Source organism: Meriones unguiculatus, chromosome 15, assembly GCF_030254825.1.
Source record: "Meriones unguiculatus strain TT.TT164.6M chromosome 15, Bangor_MerUng_6.1, whole genome shotgun sequence".
Classification (NCBI taxonomy): Eukaryota; Metazoa; Chordata; class Mammalia; order Rodentia; family Muridae; genus Meriones; species Meriones unguiculatus.
Window position 1 is genome coordinate 32,770,482 of NC_083362.1, and position 21,783 is coordinate 32,792,264.

The window sequence follows — 21,783 nt, forward strand, 5'->3', positions numbered from 1 at the left end:
CAGCAATCAAAAAGGAGGAAATCATGAAATTTGCAGGCAAATGTTGGGATCTAGAAAAGATCATTTTGAGTGAAATATCTCAGAAGGAGAAAGATAAACACGGTGTATACTCACTTATATAGACCTCTACGATATGAGAAACCTAATGAAATCTGTACACATAAAAAAGATAATCAAGAGAGAGGACATGGGGTAAGATGATCAATCCTCATTTAGAAAGACAGATGGGATGTGCATTGAACGTATGACAGGAGTCTACTGAAGGCATCTGAAAGACTCTAACTAGCCGTGTTTTCAAAGCAGATACAAAGACTCATAACCAAACCCTTGGCAGAGTACAGGGAATCATATGAAAGAAGGGGAGTTAGTATGATGGGGAAAGGATAGGAGCTCCACAAAGACCAAATATATATGGGCACAGGGTCTTTTCTGAGACTGACACTCCACAAGGACCATGTATGGATATAACTTAGAACCTCTGCTCGGATGTAGCCCGTGGTAGCTCAGTAACCAATTTGTTTCCCATAGTAAGGGGAACAAGGACTATTTCTAGCAGGAACCCAATGGCTGTCTCTTTGACCTCCCCACCCCTCAAGGGAGGAGCAGTCCTGTTAGGCCACAGAGGAGGACTTTGCAGCCAGTCCTGAAGATACCTGATAAAACAGGATCAGATGAATGGGGAGGAGGTCACCCCCTATCAGTGGACTTGGAAAGGGGCAGGGTGGAGAGGAGGGAGGGAGGGTGAGAGTGAGTGGGAATGAGGGAGTGGGATACAGCTGGGATACAGAGTTAATAAAATGTAACTGATAAGAAAAAATAAAAATTTAAAATAAAAAAAGAAACTACTGTTTCATACTTACAAAATAAAAACTAACTGTGCCATGTTCACAACTTTTTGATTCTTTTCTGGGTATTCTTTTGTTCTATACTTTTTTTTTTACTATTAATTACATGTTATTTGTTCTATACTTTTCAAATTGTAGAGACTTGGTGATAAAATTAGCAAGCAGTTGTCCTTCTGTATGCTCGTATATGGGTTTTGCGATTCTCTTTCTCATCCATTGAGGCTATAAACAGACTTTTCTTTTGACTGAAACTCCTTTTACATATCTCATGATTTAAGAAGAACATGTCCTTTTGTAACAACAACAACAGAATACTATCAAAAGTGTCATTATTCTGTTTTTATCTGATTGAACTGTCTTTTTCATCAACCAACATTTAAAATGTTCTGTTTCTTTATCTGTATCTAGCTAAAGTCCTCTAATTCATCTTATCTCTATTATATTTTGGATAAGGCTTTGCCTAGATTGCGGGTCCCAAAAATCTCATTATTCACATTATCGGTGACATTATAATATCACCGATAATTAATAAAAAATAAAATAAAAAATGTTCATGTAATCTTATTTTGGTGAGATGGCAAATGAGTATTATTTAGCACTAGGGATGCTGATCTTAGCTTTGTTTTTATTCCTTCTGGCAATACACTGCTCTACCAGAAGTACTGAAACACACTCTTTGTCCTTTACTTCTTTCAGTTCTGTGCTCTGCTCTTTATCTTTTATTGACACTCTGTACTCCCAAATGCTCAGAGCCCCTCAAGTTGCTGCATAGCATGATACATTTTTAGCTGATGCTCTTTATGAACACTGGTCACTATAACCTGTCTAATAGCAGTAAGCAAGTACAGATTTTTAGGGAGAGGGCTAAAAATTAAGAATGGGTGAGAAGCTTATGGAGAGGTAAATTGAAGTAAACAACCAAGAACAACCAGTTCTCAAAGATTACAAGTTTTCAATTGTTTGTGTTTAAGTATTGGAATTACCTGTACTCAAGAGGAAATCTTGAAGAGGAAATCATGTACTTTGAGCATGTCTCAGTTCATGAATCATATTATCTTCTGAACTTAACTTAAAACTTCTGCTTTTAAGTTAATTTTTCCCCTTGACACCTAGATTAGACTCATAAGGGCTCATTTAACCTTTTGAGTTATATTTTTACAAAATTCCATTGAAAATATCTACACTCCCTTCCTTGGGCCTTCATGAGAAAACCACCAGTGTCCCTCTAGGGAAGCAAAGACTTTTTTAGCCTTGCTTACAGAGCAATGGGTGAGAAGTTATGAACAGAAGCATGGTTCACCTTAAGGCAGTCACACTGGAAGGTCTGTATACAAAGTGAATAACAGCACCTAAATGGCTGAACTAGGGAAATCCCTAATCCCTTCCCTAGTCCTTCTCCATCTCTATTAACTAACTCTTCCCAGAAACCCTGACTCCATTTTCAACTAGAGCAGAACTGCATGTAACTGAGTGGAGAAGGATGGCTACCTCTCCATGCGAGCTAGGGTCCCATGACTTTTACTGCTCTCTCACTCTAAGATGCAACATTTTCAGTCAACAAGTCCAGCTATGACCATCTTGGCTAGCATGCTTATCTGAATTCCTAAAGCAGGAAGCACTTTGGTTTGGAGAATAGTCCTGTGCAACACAAACCCATAAAACTGGACCTATAAAAAAACAAAAACAATAAACACAACCATCATATGGCATATCTGGAATCATGATTCAAGACATAAATTCTTAGCCTTTACATGAGGGCTAATTCATGTTTGATGGAACAGCAAGGACATGTGCATACTATGAAGTTCTGGCATATGTACTTTCTGAAAATAAAATAAAAACACTTCCTGGCTAAGTCGAGGCTCATTGCTTAAACACACCAAGCAGAACTTATTTAAGAATAAAGAAAACAGTCTACTGTATTAAATGAATAGACATCAGTCATTTACATATTCACTGAATGTTGGCAATTTCTCTATAATGTGCCAGATTAAGATTATAGGGTTATGACTTAAAATATAGTTGTATTCCGGAAGAAACTTGCAGTTGAATGGAAAGAAACTGAAACTAAGACAAATCAAGTTCTCCCTTGACCCAAAAGGAAAACAACATAGTCAAGATCCCAAATGAGCTTCATGAGTGCCATCCTGTATCTCACATTTGTTTTAAATTCCATTTGTGCCTGAGTTATAAACACATATGCACACACACAAATATATACACAGAGACATACATGGTCATTTATTTCATAATTTTTAACAGTAGACTATGCTGTTAAAATATAAATTTCTTCCTGAACTATTTTCTTACTACTAACAAAATGAAGAGCTTATATTAAATCCAGATAAGAAATACAAAAACAGTAGCAAAATGCTAGATTTGAAAAAAAAAAAAAAAACTTTTGGAAAATATAAGTCAAAGTGATGACTTTAAAAGCCAAGACTTTTATTTTCAAGAGAAAAGAACTTAAGAAACAAAATACATACATTTTGTATTTTATCATTTATAATATATAGTTTTGTACATTAAGAAATAATTGAGTCAGTTTGTTTATATCTCCCATTTTTATTCATTATTAGCCAGATAGAGCCAAGTAATTGTGGTAATGATACTTGCTTTTTTATCCAATGCTGGAGTGCTAGTGAATTTAGGTATGCCCTGGTTACTTGCATGCCTCGCTGGGTGCCTGTGCCCGTGGATGCCCCTCACACTATGACTCTCTTCAGACAGAAAAGGGATCTTGGAATTACAGCCACCATTGTTACTGCCATCTCATTGGAGGCTGTTGGAGCTACCACCGCGGCATTAGCCATGAGTCATACTGTGCAGACTGCTCAGACCCTGAATAATCTTTTAGCCAATGTAGCTCATGCCTTAAATGTACAAAAAGGAATTAATGCTCAACTAAAAGGAGGCTTGATGGTGTTCAATCAGAGGATTGACCCCGTGCAGGAGCAAATTGATACCCTATGGCAAATCGATCAACTTGGCTATCAATGGAAGTATGCTGGACTTTGAGTCACTAGCATACAATATGAGAATTTTCCCTGTGCTGCAAATCTGTCTAAACAATTGTCGAGCTATATTTTAGGTAATTGGACTGGAGAATTCGATACTACGATGGAGCAGCCGAGAGTGGCCATTGTCACGGTAAATTCTATCAGAGTGGACGCAGGACTAGCCACAATATTATCATCATGAATTGCTGCAGCCATGAATCATCTGAAGGAATGGGCAGGCATGGGAGCGGTAGCAGGCCTTCTGGTGTTGGTCTCCTTGGTTTGCCTGTAGTGTATATGCAAGATTAGAGTCTCACAACAGCGTAATGCAGCCATGACCATTCAGGCCTTTACAGCCATTGAAGCAGGACAGTCTCCCCAAGCATGGTTGGCTACCATAAAAAACTAAAATGTTACGCTCAGGATGTGAGGCTAAGCACTGCACTCAGGGTCAGCCGCTTTCGACCCAGAGAAAAGCATGTCTGATTGCATGCGGGTTGATGCCCCAGGTCCCGCCTCTGAGAAAAAGGTATCAGACGGGTCTGATGCTCTTTGGGTGGATGACACCTAAATGAACATCAGTACAAAGTCCCAATTTATTTCTAATATCAGATATCAGACCTCTACTCTTGCCTGATGCTTCTAAAACAGAAAGGGGGAAATGTAGAGAGCTGAGTAATGCTGCGCCGTAAAGATGGAGCTGGTTTCCGCCTTCCACCTTCCTAATGGTGAGTGTTCTCTGTCACCAATAACTCCATATTTGGCTAAGGCTGAGGATCTGGCTTGCTTCCATGTATGTGGAACTATCTGCATTGCCCACATGACACGCTGGGGTTGGCTACCCAGAGGCTATTTAAGCTGTGGGCTGGCTTTCCCCAGGGTCAGATTATTGTTCAAGGTTCCTGAATAAACTGCAATGAAAAAAAAAAATAGAAATAATTGAATCAGAGAAGGACTTTTTAATTAAAAATATTGGTTTTTAAAGTCTTCTATGAAAATCTTTTATCCGTAGAGCATGTGGGTCTGTCACACACTTGCAGACTGTGTAAGGACCAAGACAGGAGTATGAGTTTTAGTAGACAACCTGGTTTTCCTCAACAACAAAATTTGAAAAGCTATACTTAAACCATGCATAGAGAAATCAATATAACAAGATACTCATTGCTCTTCAGATAAAGATATATGTTTACCATCCTAACAGAGAAAGTTGAAGAGATATTACTAAGGTATGAACAATTACAGGTCTCAATAAAGGGTTCAGAATTCTATCTGGCTTGAGCTAAGGTGAGAGTGGAATTTCAGAAACACACATGTCTATTTGGGGAAACCCATGTATATTTGAGGAAACACAGGAGCAGAGCATAATCTTGTTCTGCATATTATCTCCTTTTTAAGACACTGAAAATTCAGTCAGGCAGTGGTGATGCATACCTTTTGTCCTTCATCCCAATGCTTGGGAGGCAGAAGCAGATGGATCTCTGAGTTCAAAGCCAGTCTTTTCTGCAGAGTGAGTTCCAAGACAGCCAAGGCTGTGCAGATAAACCTTGTATTGAAAAACAAAACAAAACTAAACAGAATTTAAAAAACATAAAACATTAAAAAGACACTGAAATATTCCATACCTATACTCTATTTTACTATGACTCTAGATTAATCAATCATAATACAAAAACAAAACATAGACAGGAAAGTGCTTTATGGAAATCTTACAAACACACACCCCTACACATGCATTCACACACTTTTAGAAGTGAGGGAATAAGCAGTTGATACATAGTGTGCAGGTAGGCTTAAACTAAAACTAAACACTATAGTTTTAATTAGGTTTAAGTGAAAACAAATTTGGAGTCTTAGTTCTTACAACCTCAGTTGATAAAGTCCTCATAGAGGCAATCACATTAAAATGAGGTCATTGGGAGATACAGATCCAATATGACTGTTGTCCTTGTGGAAAGAACAGATTAAGACATTAGAAAACATAAATAGAGGGAAATACAATGTAAAAATACAGGAAGCAAACAGTTATCTATCAGTCAAGAAGAGAGCCTATCATGATAATTTTCTAGAGCCTATCATGATAATTTTCTTAGAGATGACACCCTAGCTTCAGAATTCTGTCCCCAGATGTCATGCAGAAATGTATTTTAGTTACAAAGTTTGCAGCATTCTAGAGGAAATGGCCTGGAAAGACAGATTATGGTCTTTCTCTGTTTTGATATTTTGCCCTTGCTTTCTGTTATTCAACTGTGTCAGTGTTAAGGACAGTGAGCTAAAGACAACGATCTGAGTCTAAGAATGCTACCACTCAGGAAGAGGGGAAGAGCAGGGAGGGTAAAGTAGTGTGAAATTCAGTACCCTGCAGTTGCTTGTTCCTACTGTGTCCTGCAGGAAGAAAGGCAGGGCCATCTGTAAAGGAATCCTGGACTGACTGGATAGCTTCTCATCCCAGAAGTGTCCAAGTTGTCCAGCATTGTTAAGGACTCAATCTGCAGAAACTGGATTCAGCATGAGAAACCAGTAAGATGTTATTTTTGTGCAGCTACAAAAATATAAACACATATATTGTTTCCATTTCAGCAAATACAGATAGCAATTAATGAATGGTTGTGAATACAGAGATGACTCTCTTTCCTTTGTTGATTGAAAAATAGAGATAAAGCAGCATGAAGCTCACCAAATTCTTACAGTACAGCATATTCATTTGTTAGAATTACTATCAACCTTCAGCAAATTAACAAATTGAGGAGGGAGTGGTAAAATTCAATGTCATGTCCTGGTAAGTGGTTAAGATCCAACCCAGATTTTTTTTTTATTTATGTTGCTTGTCTTTTATTCTCTGGGCTGTAGGAACTTTTGTGCAGCAAAATATGAGAAATAGAAAATTGTGATAAATAATTTGGTAATGCCATAAGAAATGAAGGACTAGACAGATGTAGGAGCAGTTAGTCACCACAGTCTTAAGAAATGATATGTAAATGGAATGTAAAAAGAAGAAAGAAAGAAAGAAAGAAAGAAAGAAAGAAAGAAAGAAAGAAAGAAAGAAAGAAAGATTAAATTGTTTTGAACTAAGCTAAGAGATTTGGAGGCATCAAGTAGAAAAACAGAAGTTATGGCATGTATGGAAAAGGTGGAGAGTCTATCTCCAGCTCTACAGCCCAGGTCTGCCAGGAAAATGAGGAGCCCAATCTTGAGATAGAAAGGATTCTGCAGAAGCAAGCAAGATTTTAAGGGGAAATATTTTTATGCTCAGACTTTCTTTTAAGAAAAACAAACAATAAATTATGGAGGAGGTGTTTAAGAAGTGAATCTTGTAACTATGCAATGGGAAGACTCATGTGAGATGATCTTTATAATGATTGAAGAGAAAGCTAATGCAGACACAGGTTCTGAAGGTCTCCTGGAAAAGTGGGGGTTAATGGCATCTTTGAAGTGGAAAAGAGTGTTTGGCTGAGAACCTTGGGTTTTTATTTTGTGCTATGGTAGATTAGGATGATCATAAACAAGAGGGGAAATCCAGCCAAAATTATCAGTACAGCCACTAGTATGTTCATGAATAGTATAGGGAGACTGGCATTTAAGAGGACAGAAGCTAGCCAAGTAACAGAGAGGCCAGAGAGCAACATTTTAAACCATAAGCTTAATGGAACTCTTGGCATGTCTTTGCTCAAATGTTGAGCTATCTTTAAAAAAAAAAAAAAGAAAGAAATGGTCTAAATACTCAGAAATGTGAAGGCTTGGAGGAAAAACTTCTGATGTAATAAGGTTATAGTGCCAAACTGGTTGTTGATTAATTAACATTTGTAATGCCGTTTAATCAAACCAGTGTGGTATCCTGAGCTATGAAGACAAGGGATCTTTGATTCTTAGTCATTTTTTAGTAAGGCATTTTGATGAAAGCACTGAATATTTTGGAGTACTGTTCCAGGCCCACTTCAAATTTTGTTGTAGGATTAAATTTGTTGAATGTAATCCTAACTTCATAATACAGTCCTTTTAGAGTCCTTTTACAGTCCTTTTACATTTTGGAGGCATATTTCTCTCTTTGTGCCATGAAAAGAACAAATTGTAATCACAAGAAAGACATTGCAGTTGCCTGGAAATAGGAGAAAAGGTATCAGTCCTGAGTAGAAATCTTCCCAATTATCACGACAATATATTATCATAATGGTCATCATTGATACTGTCTATTGGTGGATATCTTTTTTTAAGCTAAAATTCCTTAATTTTTTTATTGATTGTACAACTATCACAATTTACAGGGCAATATACCTGATGTAATGAAAACAAAAAGACAAAGCTACAACAGATAAAAGACCTCAGGAATGTATATATTATTGACATTACATTTTCATTAATCAATAGCTACCCTTTTTGCAAACTGTGGCTATGACAGTCCTGAACTCTCTAAGCTGCTTTTGTGACTATGGATCATCGTTCCTCCTGTAGAAGATTTTTACAATTCCTCTAATGTATTTGGGACAACTGTCTCAACATAACCTGCAGCTTTCCTGACAATTCCTCGCTCTCTCTCTCCTGCTAAGATCTGTAGCCTTTTCTGCTGTTTTATTTTTTAAACCTTCTGCTACCATATCCATCACCAGATCTATACGGACCACCATATGGACTGCCTGAGCTTCTTCCACCAAAAGTGACCTTCTTCTTGGCTCCATAATTCAATTGCTGTGGTCCAGTATAATTTCCAAAGTCACTGTCGTTCCCACTACCGCCATTGTTACCTCCACCAAAATTTCCTCCTTCATTGTAACCATCATATCCTCCTCTACCACATCTACCACTTTGGTTTCTATATCCTGGGCCAACACCACCATAAACCTCCTCTAGTACTGTAACCATGCCCACAACCCTAGTTGCCACTGTCACCTCCAAATCCATAATATCCACCATAATCACCTCCGTAACTACCACTGCAGTCACCACCTCCACCACCACAGCTTCCTTTTCCACCAAAGTTTACACCAAGACCAAAATTACCTACACCACCTCCAAACTTTCCACCGTGACCAATAATGTTACCAGATCCACCTCCACGACCTCTCCGTGATTCAGCAGAATGCATCTCTTGTGTAGAAAGGGCCTTTTTCACTTCACAATTATGCCCATTAATAAATAGTGTACCATTTCTCAACATCAATTTTATCAACTGTGTCATGATCATCAAAATTTACAAAAGCAAATTCTCTATTTTTTCTACTCTGCCTGTCTTCCATAACTTCTATGGTGTCAATCTTGCCATACTTTTCAAAGTAGTCTCTCAAATTATATTCATCTGTATCTTCTTTAATACCACCAACAAAAATTTTCTTCACCGTTAAATGGGCACCAGGCTTGACAGAATCCTCTCTAAAAATGGTTCTCTTTGGTTCATCCACATGCCCATCCACTTATGTAGCCAGGCACACATTGTGTGCCTCTTCACAAAAAAATAGGTCATAAAACCATAACCCCTGGAACATTTGTTTGGGGATCTCAAATTACCACACAGTCTGTTAGTGTGCCCCATTTCTCAAAATGTTCTCTTAAGCTATCATCTGTAGTTTCAAATCTCAGACCACCAATAAACAGCTTCCTCAGCTGTTCTGGTTCCTTTTCCTCATCCCCATGGCAGCAGGGGGAAATGGCAGCTATGGCAGGAGTCAGGCTGGGGGGCGACCAGGCAGCAGTTTTATCTCCATTTTGAGACCAGACTTCCCTCTCCCAACTCAAGTTCAATATGGGCTGGAGCTATCATGTTATGTCAACATTTATTATTCATTTGAAAGCCCTTTGTAAGAAATAGCTTAAGTTCAGGGCTCAATATAGAATTCTAACAATCACCTAAAATTAGTCAATATATTGGTTCTTCAATGAGAATTGGATGTTAAACCTCACAGTCTGACCTATAAGCTCTGGAACTTCGCATTCCAAATATTCTATGAAGGTTCGATATATGGAAATCCATCAATGCAAATCACCATATAAACAAACTGAAGGAGAAAAAAATGATAAGATTATCTCCTTAGATGCCGAAAAATGTTTGACAAGATCCAACACCCATTCATGTCTAAAGTCTTGGAGAGATCAAGAATACAAAAAAGCTCTACCTAAAATAAGATACACTGGACCCCTGCCGACCTACTTGCCTGAAACGCGGCAACAGCAGTAAACTGCAACACACAGCCTGTGCTCAATTTCCCACCTCAAGACTCTGCCTGCTTTCCTGGATGCCTACCAACACCTAGGACACCATGTGACCTCCACTCCCCTACAATCCCCTGCCCACCAACTTGCCTGAAAGCACATCCAACAGTGACAAACTGCACCCCAAACGCTGTGCTCTGTTTCCTACTGCACAACTCTGCCTGCTTGCCAGGATACTTGCTAGCATCAGGCACATCAGCAAGAATGTTACAATGTTCCAAGCCCCTGCCTGCTGACTCCTTTGTAAGAACACCCAACGGCACTAATGCCACACCCCTTGCCTGGTTATCTCACCCACAACTCTGCCTGCTTTCTGGGAGGCTGCTGGCACTAGAAACAACCAGGTAAGACCTTGCCCAAGACTTTGCCTTCGTCCATATTCTGTTAAAAAAAAAAGAAAAAGAAAAGAAAAGAAAAAAAACATCCAACTGTCTCAGAAAAGACGCTTGGGCCCAGATTTCTTGGTTCTGTTGCTCTACTTGTGGAGCTCCTGTCCCATCCAGGACTTTCTATCTCCTCCTTCTTTCATAAGATTTCCTGCACTCTGCCTAAAGTTTGGCTATGAGCCTCAGCATCTGCTTTGATACCCTGCTGGTTAGAGTCTTTCAGAGGCCGTCTGTGGTAGGCTCCTGATACTCCAACCAAGAACTATGCATGGAGATATCCTAGAACTCCTGCACAGATGTAGCCCATGGCAAGTAGGTTGTTTTGTAGGAGGAACAGGGACTGTCTGATATGAACTTAGTGTCTGGCTCTTTGATCACCTCCCCCTCAGTGGGGAGCAACCTTATCAGGCCACAGAGGAAGACAATGCAGTCAGTCCTGATGGTACCTGATAGGCTAGGGTCAGAGGGAAAGGGAGGAAGATCTCCCCTATCAGTGGACTTGGAGAGGGGCATAGGAGGAGATGAGGAAGGCAGGGAGAGAGTGGGAGGGAATAAGGAAGGGAGGTACAGCTGGGATACAAAGTGAACAAACTAATTAATATAAAATTTAAAATTAAAAAATAATTTTAAAAATAAATAAAAATTTTAAAAACATCCAAAATTTTTAAATTGCTCAATACCTCTTGGGTGCATTTTTCTAGAACACAACTGTTCCTGCTTTACTGGAAGCCCTATTGCATCAGGGACCCTAGGCCAAGCTGGTATCCCCAGAGGCAATGATAGCTCCCCAAACCCCAGAAGCCATGCAGGCCACAAAAATTCCAAGGGAGACACCCTACTGGACTGGAAGACTTGGTAGTCACCAGAATCACAGGCCACTCTGGCCAGAAGAAAAGGAAAAAACAAAAACTAAGAGGAAAAAAAAAATCAAAAGAGCAACCATCCAACAAAAATAAACTCAGAAACCAACATCTAAACTTATAACACATGCATAACCCATATGGCTGAAGGCCAGCATGGGAACACAATCAACAACAGCCAGGGAAATAGGGCATCACAAAGCCCAGCTATCCAGCTAAAGACCCTAGGTATCCTAAAGCAGCCGAAGCACAAGAAAATTCAATATTATGAAGAGGATAGAGGTCTTTAAAGGTGAAGTGAATAAAACCTTTTAAAAATATAAAAACACAACTAAAAGGTGAAGAAAATGAATAAATTTGTTCAATTCCTAGAAATAAAAAAGAAGCAATAAAGAAAACGCTAACTGAGGGAATGCTGTAGTTGGAGAACATAGATTAGAAACTACAGATTCAAGCATCATCAACTGAATACCAGAGATGGAAGAAAGAATCTCAGATGTAGAAGATATGATAGAACAAATCAGTACTTTGGTCAAAGAAACTATTAAATCTAAAAATCACCTGAAACAAAACATCTAGGAAATCCGAGAAACAATGAAAAGACCAAACCTAAGAATAGTAGGAATATTAAAAGAAGATTCCCAGTTCAAAGGTCCATAAAATATTTTCAGTTATGCATAAGAGAAAATTTGAGAGAGGTGGCAGACATAAACAACTAGAGAAGGTAACAGACATCAGGGATTACCAGGAGCAGCCATTTCTGCTAACACTAGGGATGAACAGATGGCTAGAGGACAATGTGAAAACACACTCATCAAAACCCAGGGCAATATAGCACCACCAGAACCCAATTATCATACTGCACCAAACCCGGGATATCATAACACACCTGAAGCACAAGAAAGCATTTTTAAATCTCAGGTTATGAAAATTATAGAGGCTTTGAAAAAGAAAAATAAATCCTTCAAAAAAAAAAAAACTGAAAAAATACAAGCAAACAGGAGAAGGGAATGACTAAAATGGTTCAAGTCCTGAAAAAGAAAATAGAAGCAATAAAGAAAACACAGTCTGAGGCAAACCTGGAAATGGACAACCGAGGAAAGGAAAAGGATCACAAGCATCACCAACAGAATACAACAGATGTAAGAGAGAATCTCAGGCATAGATGATACTATAGAAGACATTGATACAGCTATCAAAGGAAATGCTAAATCTAAAATTGTTCTAATGCAAAACAATAAAAAAATGGAACACTATGAAAAGAACAAACCTAGAAATAATAGGACTAGAAAAGGGAATGTTCCCAGCTCTAATGCCCCCCAAAATATCTTCAACAAAATCATGAAAGATTTTTCCTAACTTAAAGAAAGAAGTGGCTATAAATGTAAAAGAAGTCTACAGAACACTAAATAGTTTGGAACAAAAAAGAAAATCCTCCTGCCACATAATAAAAACACTAAATGCACAGAGCAAAGAAAAAATATTAAAAGCCATAAGGGATAAGGGCCAAGTAAAGACAAACCTACAAGAATCACACCAGACTTCTCAACAGAGACTTTAAAAGCCAGAAAGGCCTGGACTGTCATCCTGCAGATCCTAGGAGACCACAGATACCAGCCCAGAATACTATACTCAGAAAATATCAGTAACCATAGATGGAGAAAAGATATTCTATGATGAAACCAAATTTTAACAATATCTTTCCACTAACCCAGGCTTACAGAGAATACCAGAAGGAAAACTCCAACACAAAGAGGATAAACCACACCCAAGAGAACATAGGAAATAATTTCACACTAGCAAAAACAAAAGAAGGGAAGCACATACAGTCTTCCTACCACCACAAATACCACAATCACAGGAATCAATAATCATTGGTTATTAATATCTTTCAACTTCAATGGACTCAGTTCCCCAATAAAACGAAGCAGGTTAACAGAGTGTATAGGAAAATAAAATCTATCAATCTGCTGCATGCAAAAACCACATGTCATTATCAGAGATAGACATAACTCAGAGTAAAGGCTAGAAAAAGATTTTCCAAGCAAACGGGCGGGTGAAACAAGCAGGAGTAGCTATTCTAATATCTAATAAAATAGACTTTCAAGCAAAAGTAATCAAGAAAAATGGGGAAGGGCACTACATATCATCAAAGGACAAATCCACCAAGATGACATCTTAATTTTGAACATCTATGCCCCAAATGCAAGGGCAACCACATTAATTAAAGAAGCATTACTAAACTTAAATCACAAATTAAACCCCACACATTAAAGTCAACAACACTCACCACTGGATAGGTCAACGAGACAAAAACTAAACAGAGAAATAATGAAACTAACTGATATCATGAATCAAATTGATCTAACAGATAACTGTAGACCATTCCATCCAAACACAAAAGAAAATACTTTCTCAGCACCACATGAATTATTCACCAAAATGGACCACATATTTGCTCACAAAGCAAGACTTAACAGATAAGAAGGTTGAAATAATGCCTTGTGTTTTATCAGACTATCATGGGCTAAAGCTAGAAATCAACAACAACAGAAAGTTTACACACTCATGGAAAATGAACAACTCTCTACTCAATGACTACTGGATCAGGGATAAAATAAAAAAAAAAAAGAAATTAAAATCGTTTTAGAATTCAATGAAAATGAAAGCACAACACACCCAAACTTAAGGGACACAATAAAATCAGTGCTAAGAGGAAAAGTCACAGCACTTGGCACCTTCATAAAGAAATTAGAGACATCTCATACAAACAACTTAAAAACATCTGAATACTCTAGAATAAGAAGAAACAAATACACCATAGAGCAATAGATGGCAGGATATAATCACACTCAGGGATGAAATTGGTAATTTAGAAACAAAGAGAAAAATACAAAGAATCAAGAAAACTGAAAGCTGGTTCTTTGAGAAATCCAACAAAATAGACAAACCCTAAGGCCAAACTAACTAAATGGCAGAGAGATAATATACAGATTAACACAATCAGAATTGAAAAGGGAGACACTGAGAAAACAACTGACACTGAGAAAAATCCAAAGAATCCTTAGGTCTTACTTCAAAAACCTATACTCCACAAAATTGAAAATCTAAATGAAATGAATGATTTTTTTAATAGATACAACTTTTCAAATAGTCCTACAACCCTTAAGAAAATAGAAGCTGTCATTGAAATTCTCTGAACCAAAAAGGAAAAAGAAAAAAAAAAAAAAAAAAAAAAAGCCCTGGGCCAGATGGTTTTAGCAAGGAATTCTACCAGACAAGCTAATACCAATACTCCTCAAATTATTCCATGAAATAGAAACAGAAGGAACCTTGCCAAATTTATTTTATGAGGCCACAGTTGCCCTGATACCTAAACCATAAAATGACTTAACCAAGAAAAATAATTTCATACCAATTTCCCTTAAAAACCTTGTAAAAATCCTCAATAAAATACTCTCAAACTGAGTCCAAGAACACAAAGCAGGAACTCAAACTCAAAGCAGGAATAAGACAAGTCTACCCACTCTCTCTGTATCTCTTCAATATAGTACTTGAAATCCTAGCTAAAGCATAGGAATTAAAGAGTCAAAGGGTTACAAATTGGGAAGGAAGAAGTCAAAGTACTGTTATTTGCAGATGATATGATAGTATACATAACTGACCCCAAAAATTCTACCAGGAAACTCCTACAGCTAATGAACACTTTCAGCAAATTGGCTGAATAAAATATTACCTAAAAAAAAAAAAAAAAAAATCAGTAGCCTCCCGATGTACAAATAACAATCAAACTGAGAAAGAAATTAGGGAAACAACACACTTTAGGATAGCCATAATATACAATATCTTGATGTAACTCTAACCAAGCAAGGGAAAGACCTGTATGACAGGAACATCAAGTATTTGAGGAAAGAAATTGAAGAATATATCAGAAGATGAAAAGGTCTCCCATGCTCATTGATCAATTGGATTAACATTGCAAAAATGGTCATCTTACCAAAAGCAATCTACAGATTCAGTGCAATTCCCATCAAAATTCAAACACATTTTTTAACACACCTTGAAAGATCAATACTCATATTGAAAAGCAAAAACCACAGGATACCAAAAACAATTCTGTATGATATAGTACTCCTGATTTCAACATCCCTGATTTCAAGCTGTACTATAGAGCAATAATAATAAAAATCTTCATTGTATTGGAATGAGCACAGATAGAGTGATTAATGACATTGAGTACAAGACCCAGAAATAAACCCACACACCCCTGGTCACTTGATTTTGACAAAGAAAGAAAGGAAGGAAGGAAGGGAGGGAGGGAGGGAGGGAGGAAGGAAGGAAAGAAGGAAAGAAAGCCCACACAATACAATGGGAAAAAGAAGGCATCTTCAATAAATGGTTGAGTCTAACTGGTTGTCTTCATGTAGAAGAATGCAAAGAGAATCACTATCTATCACCCTGCACAAAACTTAAACCCAATTGGATCAAAGACCTCAACATAAAATAAGATACACTAAATATGATAGAAAAGAAAGTGGGAGATAGCCTTAAGCACGTTGGCACAGGAGACAACCTCCTGAACAAAACACCAACAGCTCAGGAATTAAGATCAACAATTAATAAATGGGACCACATGAATCTGAAAAACATCTGTAAGGCCAAGGATACTGTCAGCATGAGAAAACTGCAGCCTACAGAATGGGAAAAGTTTTCACCAACCCTCCATCTACAGAGACTGATAGCCTAAATAGATACAGAATTCAAAAAACTAGCCATCAACAAACCAAATAATCCAGTTAAAAAGGAGGTACAGATCTAAACAGAGAATTCTCAATAGAGATCAAGAAGCATTTTTTTAAAAAATGCTCAACTTCTTTCATAATCAGGGATATGCAAATGAATGCTAGTCAGGATGTGAAGCAAGAAGAAAACTCCATTAATGGTGGGAGTGCACACTTGTATAACAACTTTGGAAATCAATCTGGCACTTTCTCACCACTACTGGTATATGCCTAAAAGATGCTCCTCATACAACAAGGACTCTTGCTCAGCAATGTTAATTTCATTTTGATTTGTACTAGCCAGAAACTGGAAACAAAGTAGATGTTCCTCACTAGAAGAATGGATAAAGAAAAATTATCCGTTTACATATTACATTTACATTTATACATTTACACAATAGAAGATTACTCAGCTGTTAAAAACAAAGACATTGTGAAATTTTCAGACTAATGAGTTCAAGTAGAAAATATCATGCTGAGTGATGTAACCCAGACCCAGAAAGACAAACATGGAATATACTCACTCATTTATGAGTGGATATTAGCCACAAAGCACAAAATAATCAATCTTGTACTACAATCTACATACTCAGAGAAGCAAATAACAATGAAAGCCCAAAGGAGGATGCTTGAATCTCATTGAGAAGGGGAAACAGATTAGACATTGAGGTGGATGGAAGGAGGGGACTGGGTTAGGGAGGGTTGGGAAGAAGAACACAAGGGATCAAGTGGGGAGAAGATGGAGGGAGAAATTACTGGATGACAAAACTGGAATTGGTGTGGTATGGTGGGATGGGAAGCATCTCTAAAACAATTTAGAAACATAGGAAATGGAAACTTCCGGGAATCTATGAGGATGACCCTATTTTAGAATCCTAGCAGTGGGGGATATGGAACCTGAAATGGACATCTCCTGCAACCAGAAAAGACTTCCAATGAAGGGACTGGGACAACAACCCAGCCCCAAAACCTTCGCCCCATGATTTTTCCTGCCTACAAGATGTGTAGTGGTAAAAATGCAGCAGAAATTGAGGGAATAATCAACAAAGATTGGCCCACGTTGGGACATATGCCAGGAGAAAAAGCCCAACCCTGACTATTACTGGTACTCTGATGTATTTACAGACAGATGCAGGGAAACACATCCAAATCTTAGGTGGAGCTTGGAGAATCCTGAAGGAGAGGAAGGACTGAAGGAGCTAGAGAGGTCAAGGACACCACAGAAAACCTACAGAATCAACTAACTACTAACCTGGACCAATAGATGCCTACAGATATTGAATCGCCAAACAGAGAGCATGCATGGGACAGACCTAGGCCCTCTATACATACATAACAGTTGTACAGCTGGCCCTTCATGTGGAACTCCTAAGAGCACGAGCAGGGCTGTTTCTGACTGTGTTGCCTGCCTTTACCCTAACTGGGCTGCCTTGTCTAGCCACAATAGGAGTAGATGCGCTAGTCCAACAGCAACTTGATATGACAGGGCAGGTTGATGTCTATGGGTGGCCTCCCTTTTCTGGAGAGAAGAGGCATACAGGAGGATGGGGGTATGGAGAGAAAAGAGGGAGGAACTAGAAGAAGAGGGGAGAGTGGAATCTGTAATTGTGATGTAAAATAAGTAGATGATAGATAGATAGATAGATGATATATAGATAGATACAGATAGACAGAGAGACAGACAGACAGACAGATAGATAGATAGATGATAGATAGATAGATAGATAGATAGATAGATACAGATAGACAGACAGACAGACAGACAGATAGATGATAGATAGATAGATACAGATAGACAGACAGACAGATAGATAGATAGATAGATAGATAGATAGATAGATAGATAGATAGATGATATATAGATAGATACAGATAGACTATAGATAGATAGATAGATAGATAGATAGATAGATAGATAGATAGATAGATAGATAGATAGATAGACAGACAAGATATATTTAACCTGAGAAAGGTGAAAATATGGAATAACTCTGAATGCATTGTCACAGAGGATGGCTTTCTGAAGAGAGCATCATTAACACAGGCACTAAGATCAACAATTACTAAGTAAGACCTCATGAAACAGAGGTCTTCTGTAAGGCAAAGGACACTCTCAATAGGACAAAGTATCAGCATAAAGAATTGGAAAAGATTTTCACCAACTCCACATTCGATAGAGGACTAATAAAAAAATATATAAAGAACTTAAGAAACTACATCCTTCCAAAAAGCAAATAATCCAGTTAAAAGATTGGGTAGTCCCTCCCCTTGACCCTTCCCAATTCCATCCTCTTTTCCTCTTCTTCTCCCATGCCCCTATATATGGGACACAGAGTAAGTAAATTGTAATAATAAAAAATAAAAACATAATATATTCCTGAAGAAGGAAGAACAAATAAACTATGGAGAATGATGAAGCAAAAAAAAAAAAAAAAAAAGATTGGGTACAGCTTTGTACAGAATTCTCACTGCAGGAAACTCAGCAATTAGAGAAATGCAAATCAACACTATGTTGAGATATCTTAAACCTGTCGAAATGGCTAAGATCATAAACACTCATGCTGCTAGGATGTGAAATAAAGGGAACCTTCAACCATTGCTGGTGGAAGTGCGAACAGCAACTATGTAAATCAGTGTGGATCAAGAGGGGAGCAGAGACAGGGAGGATGTGGGAGGAGTAGAGGGAGAGAAGCTATAACTGGGTTATATTGTGGGAGAAAAAAATCCATTTTCAATAAAGGAGAAATTAAATATACTGATTTACTATTTAAATATATTTTACATTAATTTTTGAATGTTAGGTGGTTGTTACTCAAGATGCTACCTTTTGATTTATACAATGTGAGGATATACTTTGTATATTTTTATTGTGAAGTATCAAGAGTTGAATCATTTCCATGTTTCACTTCAGTTAAAAAAAAAAGTATTTTGTCCACTGTGTGGGAAATATTTCATGCTACAAGAAATCCACTTCCTGCATCCTGGGCTCTTAGCAGTACCCCAGGCTAGAAGTCTAGCATAGACGATGCTGGCTAGTTCATATGGAAGATATTGGGAAATGAAGCATCAGAACTTGGAAGACAGGAAAACCGAACTTTGGAAAATGCCATAAATATTTGTATGGTAAAAATAAACACGGGTGACATGGTTGGAGAGGTGTTCCCCAATCCTTCAATGTCTCCTTCACCACCCTGTACTGCATGTGCTCGTCAGGCTCTTTGAAAGTCTGCTAAGATTTTAGAACGTATTTTATAACATATGTTCTTATAACCTGATTTCCTTGCAACTCCTCAGAGTTACATCTGAGTCCTAAAGCTAAAAGGTTCATCAGATTTGAATATTCCCGAAAGAGAAACAATAATGTTAAAATAGGTCTCTTCCAGAAATTCAGTTTCAACCAAGACCGAGCTAACTATCTGATGTTAGGGTAAATCATTTCCATAAACTAATTAATCCAATTAATCATTAAGACATTAGTACTTGAACATCCTTGCTTTCTTGTTAACAAAATAAAAATTAACTGCCTCTGTGTGACTTTTTTTTTGTTACAAATTAAATGAGATAGTACATATAAGTACACAGCTCAGACCTGGGTACTTCACATGCTGCCTTTGCCATCAGGGGCCTGATGCACATTGCTGAAGCCTTACTTTAATTTGAGGAGTCAATAATTTTTGGGTTCAATATTTCTCTTCTTTCTTTGTTTCTATCTTACACTCCTAACTTTTTGTATATATATATATATATATATATACCAAAACTTCATGTAAGGGGCCTGGCCTGGAGATGTAGTTCAGCTGGCTCAGTGCTTGCTTAGAGTGTTTGCTTAGAGTTCTGTTTCCAGTTCTTCATAAGGGAGCTATGGTGCCCCATGCCTGCAATCCTAACACGCAAGTAGAGGCAGGAGAGTCAGAAGTTCAAGGTCATCCTTGCCTAATTGTAAGATAAGTTCAAGACCAGCAAGGCTCTGTGAGACCTTATCTACTTAGTGAAAACTATCTGTTGATAGCTCACTTCATTTATCTTTGGGATAATTTTTGCATAACAAAGAGCCAAATAACATTTATATTACCTTTTTTCCCCATTAGGATATATACTAATCCACATACAAATTACTTTGAATTCTTTTAAAATGAGGTCGATTCATAGAAAAGACATGTAATGCGGACAGCACAAAAAATTCACCTGCTAATTCCTTAAATGGTTTTTCAGTTTCTTTTTTATTGTCTTATAATTTCATGCATGTATAAAATGTGCTTTGACCTGATCTACCCTCTATTGATTATCTCTCCTCCAATCCCTCCAAAGTCCCTATTTTTTTTTTTTTAGGAATTAGAAAAATAAACATAAATGTATTGTTATTGAGAAATAATGTATTGTTTTGAAAAAGTATTAGGTGGATGAATTCAGAAGGTTGTTTCAAGCCTTCATAGTGCACTGGACAGAGAACCCTCCCTTAATTCTATCTACCTTTGTTTTCCTTGATGACATTACTATTGTGCCTTTTCTTTAATTAACTAATTAACTAATTAATTAATTTTTTTGTTTTTTCTTCATAATTTATTCATTATATATCCCATTTGAATCCCCCTCCCTCAACTTCTCCACTCACTTAGAAATCAGAAATTGGCAGAAGGTTCTCAGTGATGATGAGGCCTTATAGTTTAAGTGAACACTGAACAATGAATATAGATATTACACAATCCAATCTCAGTGTTACAAAAATGTAAATGTCTGCTGTCATCATCACTACTGTCTGTTTTGAAGTTGAACTACTTAGTGTTTGAACTTTCTTTAAAATTTGCAAGGATAGAATGGACACTCAGCCCTACTGGGACCTGAAAAGATTATCCAGTTTGAAGAAGTCACACAAAGCTACCTCTGACTTGTCTGCTCACTTTCTAAAACTTTCTGAAGACTGTAGAACAACCACAAGAATTCCTAAATCAATCTTCAAAGTAATGTCTCCTATCTTGGCAAGTGTCTGCTTTCTCGGCATAGTTAACGGTGCCCATTACGGCAGCAGAGCCAGAGACAGCCAGCAGTAAATCTTTTCCTTTTTCAGTTGGTTCTGGTTTATGAAGATTTACTTTTATAACTGTGTGGTGACTTCTACCTTATCAACCTCTATTCCTTTAATATCATCTCTCCAAACTGTTCTACAGCCTCTCAAGGTAATAACAGGTCCTAAGGGTCAGAACAAGGTGTGCTTTCTTTGTAGCTGTCAATGTGTTTGATTTTGACAAATTACTTTTACTGTCTTAGCTGCTGTAGAATATCCTTGATTTTACTTTGGAAAGTTTTCACGGTGTGAAATTAAAGTGATTTTTCTTTTGACTGTAAATCTAATTCCCATCACTGTTTCATTTGTTTATATCAATGCAAGTCTTTTGCTTGCACAGTGTAAATCTAGGGATCATAGGTCACGGGAAGGTAATTCTAAGCTGCAACTGATGTTTTCCTCTCTAGGTAGTAGCACTGCACGTAGCAACACAGGTCAGTAAAAAGAGCTGGGATGCAATGAAAACAGGCTTCTCACAGCAGGAGGTACAATCAAGGGTTTTAATTTCTTTCCTTGCCAAGCAGTTTTTTAGCAGCATATAATGGAAAAATTAGAGATGGAAAAATAGACAGGTATAATTCTGCACACCTTTGATTATAGCACCCCAGAGAATTCTAAGTTCAAGGGCAGCCACGTGGAGATAGCAAGACTG

The 21,783-nt window shown here is 37.6% G+C and overlaps 1 pseudogene; it reads right to left on the reverse strand.

Moving 5' to 3' along the window:
- Positions 1–8,407: 8,407 nt before the first annotated feature.
- LOC110558269 (heterogeneous nuclear ribonucleoprotein A3-like) lies at positions 8,408–9,446 on the reverse strand (annotated as a pseudogene).
- Positions 9,447–21,783: the final 12,337 nt, after the last annotated feature.